We start from the raw sequence: 6,738 nt of genomic DNA, 5'->3' as shown, positions 1-6,738 counted from the left end.
ATTTTTAGAAAGTCATCGTTTACAAGTGCTGATATCCCAGTATTTACTCTCATTGTGACGACAGCAGCAAGCGGACGAGATGGAACTTTGTCGATTTCCTGCGAACTAAAGTTTCGCTTCTAAATATTGAGTACCAAAGTCCCTGTTGAATAGGATGACAATACATTGACGATTAAGCAGACTTTATTTATTTCACCTTAGGATAAAATTGTTAATCTTATTAAGTAAGAATGGACCAGTGAAATAGAGTGTCTCCAAACAGTATTTTTGTGTAGTATTGTATTTCTACAGTTCAGCTATATTTTGGGTTATTTATAACAACAAAAGACTGGTATACTCAAAATATTTAATAAGAATTTTAGTCTCGGAAAAAATACATTCATGGTCACAGTACTTTAGAACGAGTCCAAGAGTTGTTTGAAACAGTACAATTTGTTATAAATGAAAGGTTCATTTATATAAATTTACTATATACCATATTGCAGGCTTATTTGTCAGGAACTTAAGAAAACGCAATCGAATGAAATTCTCCGAGAAATATTTGGATAGAGTTTAGGTCAGGGGTGACGAATCTCTACATAACAACGTGATATTTTTCTAAATAAATGTTAAATGCAGACATAAATTTGGCATCAAATACTTTGATTTTTTGGTAGTTTCCGTAGCATGATGACTTCGCTTTCGCTCTTTGTAACCCACTGTGAAGTAAAATATTGTGTTGCCATTTGTTCACCACTCCTGATTTAGTTATTACATGGATTGAATATCGAACTAGAAAAGTCAATAAAAGCTTACTTAGTTTAATATTCGTTTACATTAAGCTTAATTTAATGTTAAAAAAATTTAGTATAATTCTCATATAAATAATGTTTTGAAACTTAACCTTGCGTAGGCGTAACTACGCGTAAACATCTGGTACAATGAAGATTTACTATCAGTTAGAAAGCAATAAATCTAAGATATATTAAGTTAAATTTCAAATTAAGTTTTGACGCAAGGGCCCGTGATTTACTTGATAGTATTACCTAATGTATGTACATAATTTAAACTTGAATGTATTTCGTTAGCTTCATTCAAGTGCTGTTATTGTTTTAAAATAATAAGTTATTTTTTATCTTGATAACAATCACATTATTTAGAAGCTATCTTAGAATTCATTTCTAAATCATTTTTCTTTGTTTTATTTGTTTGAACAAATATGTTAAAACATTGCATATCGAAAGCCTTATTCAAGTACATGTGTACAAAAACTATAGAGAGCAAATACTAGGCATATTTAAATAAAGCTTTAAAAAACTTGAAACCAGCTGCGCGTGTTTCGAACACGAACGGAAGCGTTATCAAAAAGGTTCCTACCGATTTTTTCCCTATCGTCCGCGAATGAAAAAAGTTGAGCGAGTGAGGTCGCGGAAACTCGGCGCATTTGCCGAAAATCTGATCTCGTTATTTTAAGCCTCTTTTATTCTTAACACGGCTGTAGACGAAATATTCATGTATATTTTGACGGCAACGCAATTTTACCGCTAACTTTTCACTTACGCGCTGCGCGAAGTTCAATGTAAGTTTAGATGTTTTTATGAAGTTTTCGTTCAAGTGGGTCACGAAATTCTCCTCAATCTTAATTGATTAAAATATGCTTTTATAAATAATGGGATATCAAAAGTTTGTTGATATTTTTATAAAATATAAAGGTAATTTTGTTTAAAACATAATGTAATGTTTCTAAAATATCGTATAATGTGATATTCTTAACTTCGTGAACTACAATGCCTATTAAGAATCTATATATTTTTCCATTTGGTTTCATTTTTCCTCTTAAAGGTAAGGTTAATTTTATTTGCTACTAGCTGTTGCTCGCGACTTCATCTGCGTGAAATTGAATAAAAAATTAAAACACAGCCTATCTTACTTACTGACATGGTAGCTTTTTAACTGTGCCAGATTTTTTTTAAATCCGCCCAGTATTTTTTGAGTTATTTCAATACAAACAAATCTAAAAATACAAATGTTTCCTCTTTATAACATCGGTAGGTAGGCAGGAAATCATAACGCCATCATCAGAATAATATAATAGAGGAATTAATCTTTATTTGTCTTTACATATCAGAGACTTCATTACATCCACTGTCACGGTTCTCTCTCGGAGATATAGCTTCCAAGTTTAGTTGTGCCCCTTGGGGAGAAATTTCTACAAAACCTTTTTACCGCGCACCGAAGCCTTTAAAGTTACATCTCTGCCGGTTGAAAACTTTATATGTCTCAACAATTCAAAGTGACTGCCACGCTAGCACTTCTCTACTTGTATTTTTTTTATGAACTAAACGCCAATCGTGATAACAATAGGAACAAAATCAGATTTGAACTGGCGAAAACATAATCGATTAAGTTAGGTAAGAAACTGCAGTTGCAGTATCGCACCACTGTTTAGTCTCCTTTTGATTACTATGAGCTTATGAGGTGGGCACACTGGTCGATTTATAGATGTGCAGCTAAACATTTGAATTGGCTGCAAAACAATCGACGATCGCACAGCAGTTGTGCGATAGTTTAGTCAAAAGAGTGCGCCTTTCCCAGAATGCAGCCCTCTGGGAGGCGTTGACGTAGTTCATTCCGAAGGTCCCGCAGGCGCGGCGTCTGCAATGTTTGATCGTTATATACCAGGCGGGAAAGTAAATGACTCCACCAGAGATTGATTGTTACTCCTAGAAGAGTGCAAGCTGCAATTTTATTGCCGCCCCTCAGGGTATTTTCAAAAAGCTGTCCCTTAGTCGAATGTAATTTGGATTTTACTTGCTAAGTTTGCCTTCTGTTCTGTCTTTGTTTCGATGTTCTTTTTGTGATTGGTATAGTCATAATGAGATATAGGTATTGAAATGTAATATTTCATTCATGTTAAACATATAACTCAATCCGATTTACTCTTCAACAATTAATTTACAGTTTGTTATATCTATTAGACGTTTATAGCGGGCGCACTTTGACTCATCTGTCCCAGAACAGTTGTGTGTCTATTGTCGATTATTTCGCAGCCATTTCAACTGTTTAATTGCTCAACTAAAAATCGAGTAGTGTGCGCTCCTTCGTGTAAGCTCATGGGAATCGAAACAAGACTAGATTGCTGCGCAAAAGTATAGTCTTAGGTGTGCGCATGCTGTTAGTATATAATTTAGCAAGTATGCAATTTGCTCTGCATAGGGGTTCTTAGATTCATTAGCAGTGGCTCTGGGAAGCCGTAGCGGGATCGCGGCGTCGGGCCGAGGCGAGCACGTACAAGTGTGTTGCCATGACAACGCTGTGGATACCGGCCTTAATTGTGAGTGTAATGCTCATTCGTGATGGAGATTATGATGTACTAGTTGTTGCACCCGGATTTGTTGTTGGTTATTTCAGAAATTATTAGAGAAGTTAAAGATTACGTCAAATTAAAAATATCGTATTTTTTTTTATAATTTTCAATTTTAAGTAGTAAATACGAGGTTAAAAATATATGTGTTATTATCTAAACTAATATCATAAAGAGGAAACATTTGTATTTTTAGTTTTTGGTGTGTATTTAATTCAAGTAGAAACTACTGGGCCGATTTAAAGATTCTTTTACCATAAAAAAGGTAAATTATCTGTGAGTAACATAGGCTATTTTTTTAAATCTACGCGGACGCAGTCGCAAGCAACAGCAAGTTTAAATATAAATTAAGGAAATTTAAATTTAAATTTGGTTTAATTCATTTAACAAAGTTTAAGATTACGCGAAACAACAAAATTTTGCGCGGAACATTATCCTAAGTTTAATCTGAGGAAGTGGTTTCGTCTGTATAACTCAATTACTGCCGAATTCGGGGCAATGTCAATTAAGCCGTCCCTTGTAATGTTTCATAATATAAGTTAGCCTTTCAGGATAAGAAGTTTGCTCGTCGATTTGTATTCCCGCCTTCAAAGATGTTCCATTTTGTTGCTCGGTTCTCTATCAAATTTTATTTAAATTTACATATAACTATTTTACCATGAATAAATTACAATAACTTAATATTTTTTTAAACTTTAAACTTATTACCGTTATTTTATAAAATATACGTTGAATTAGAAAACGTTTAACTGTTCAAAACCCTTTTAATTGGCACGTGTAACGATCCAGTGTTTCCCTGTTAAAATTATTTTTAGAAGTAATGAATTTCTTGAGCGTTGCCATAGCAACCCTAATTTGTGTCTTGTAATACCAATATTGTAAAAGATTCAAATCCAATTCGAATTCTTTAACTATAAGAAAAAAAATACTAAATTAAAAACAAATGAAAACCGTAATATTGAGAATCAATTTAGGGCTCAGATGATTTTGGCAATGATTAAAAATGTTCGTTATTCAATAACAATGCGCCAACCCTCCAAACAAGCCATCAATTTCAATAAAAAGAAGATTGAAGACAAAAAAGTAATCAATCATGCGAGTTGTCACTTTGACAGCCTGTTGGGGTGACCGCGACGGTACTTAATATTTCCATTTTTAATACATTGTTCACAAAACAAAAACTCATATTAAAAACCAGTTGAGAAGTAGAAGGTGCAAGTCTAAAGTGTAAAAGTAAAATGTTTTTAATGTTCGGTGAACGACAAATGTTGTCTCTGTACATATATACTTATTAAATATATTTTATCGACATCGTAGAAACAAACTAAATTTGTATTGTTTATACGAAAATACGAAGCTTTTCTCGTGAAACTCCTTGTAACAAATTAATAAAATCAATTGTTTCCGCTACAAAAAGGTAGATGTTGCGGCGGCTTGATGCCACACGCACGAGTGCAAACTCCATGAACCAAACACGCCAAGTCGCCCGAGAAATTGATTCAAAAATATCCCTCCAAATAGAATAGTCGTAACTCAGTTACGCCCGGAACGTTTAGGCTCGTGTCAAGGATCGAACTCGAATCTATATTTAACTTTTTGCTAACGATCGCGGAACGTTTATTGTTTATCCTATAAATATTCGTTTTCTAACATATTTAGAAATAGCCATTTCTCGCGACTTCGCCTGCGTGAAATTAAAAAATAAATAAAAGATATAAATAAATAATAAAACACTATTTATTGACCAAAAAAAAAATAAAAAAAAACACAACTTACAAATCATATTACTGAAGAATTAAAAATAAAGACAAAAAAATACTTGGCCCAAAGGAGAAGGCTCAGCTGATGCGGCCTCCAGCTTGTCACTGAAGACCGCGCTGGTTTTCAGCCTCTCTCCCAGCTTATGTTACTCACAGATAAATTACCTTTCAAATGGTGAAATATTCCTTGAATCAAATAGTTTCTGAGTTATTTCAATGTTTATATATTAAAAAAATGCAAATCTTTCTTCTTTGTAATATTAGTATAGACATAATTTTGCAAGAAAATTTGCAATTTTTTAATGACGACGGATAAGCTAATTGTTATTGAATATTCCATAAAAACTATTAAATCATTGTCTAGTTACACTATTTAATACCGTTGTATGTCCGTTTATGAGGTTATTACTTTAATCACGGCCCCAAAACAACAAGAAACACGTGTACATCGCTCAGACGACTGAACCCCATTCATTATCAAAATCAAACAATTTCCTTGTTCGTTGAAGTGAAAAATAAATTTGTACACATCAAAGACTTCATTAGATAAAAGCGATGATCAGTGTTGCAGCGTTGGTAGACATACAAACAAAAGACCTCACCCTTATTAGGGAAGCATATTGACGTTTCACGGGCCCTCACGTAAACTGCAAGGGGAGCTTGAAATCAATAGCTTTGGTAATTTAAACGTGTTACGATATCTTTCTCAGAGTAGTGATTTACAAAAAGGGAACTATACTCTCTGCTTGATTAGAGAAGTAACTTTTGCGTTTTTATTTTATAAAACAAAGTCAGTAGTGAAGGTGACGTCAATCCTGAAAGTACTGTAGCAGTTTGCTATGTCATGATCCTAAAACATAAATTCTTAAGCAGGGTTTACCTACTGAAAGTAATCTACTATTTTGCACGCGACTCCGTCTGCGTTTTGAAAAAAAACAAACGCAAGTAGCCTATGTGTACTTCGAAACTACGCTCCTATATCTATGCCAAATATCCAACATCCATCCATATAAATTTTCACATGTATAATATTAGTATGATATAAATAAAAATCTAATTTTACCCACAAAAAGTGAGGAAAAGCACACTAGCTTTTATTTATATTGTATTGTTCAACTTTTTTAAGTTTAATCAAAATTATACTAAATTAAAAAAAACCTCCTGGCTGTTTAGATATTTATATTTTCGTATGAACATTGTTAGTTTTAAATTGAACTCTTTCGTGAAAAGGTCCCTTTCTGTCGTCTGATTAAATTGATTCTTCACATTTTAATTTTGAGCATATATTGAACGACCGAGCTCTCGAACCCTACTTAAATAAATTTAATGAAAAAAATCCTTCGAAACGTAACGTAGGCATTATCGTACCGAGTGTACCGACAATGGCATGAATAGGTCCCTCCTATACTGGTTCTATACATTCGTTCGTTATTGGAATTCGTCTGTAAAGGATTGGTCAACCTTTTTACTGTAAGCTATATCTATATGTACGTTTGCATGCATAGTGTCTTTTGTGCCTCTGCGTATTATAAAGGGGTAGGTTGGGAATGATTTGGGATTATCCATTGCAAAAAAAGAGCCGCCGGACCGTGAAATTTGTATTGTTACCATTGATAACTGCCATCTTGCGGTCTT

The 6,738-nt window shown here is 33.5% G+C and overlaps 1 protein-coding gene across 1 annotated transcript in view; it reads left to right on the top strand.

Moving 5' to 3' along the window:
- LOC106111616 (CUGBP Elav-like family member 1) overlaps positions 1-6,738 on the top strand; it is a 252,661-nt gene that overhangs the window by 4,620 nt on the left and 241,303 nt on the right. The window lies entirely within an intron of this gene.

Source organism: Papilio polytes, unplaced genomic scaffold, assembly GCF_000836215.1.
Source record: "Papilio polytes unplaced genomic scaffold, Ppol_1.0 DF824158.1, whole genome shotgun sequence".
NCBI classification, from domain to species: Eukaryota; Metazoa; Arthropoda; class Insecta; order Lepidoptera; family Papilionidae; genus Papilio; species Papilio polytes.
Note: the sequence above shows the minus strand (reverse complement) of the source record. Positions and strands in the feature narration are given on the sequence as shown.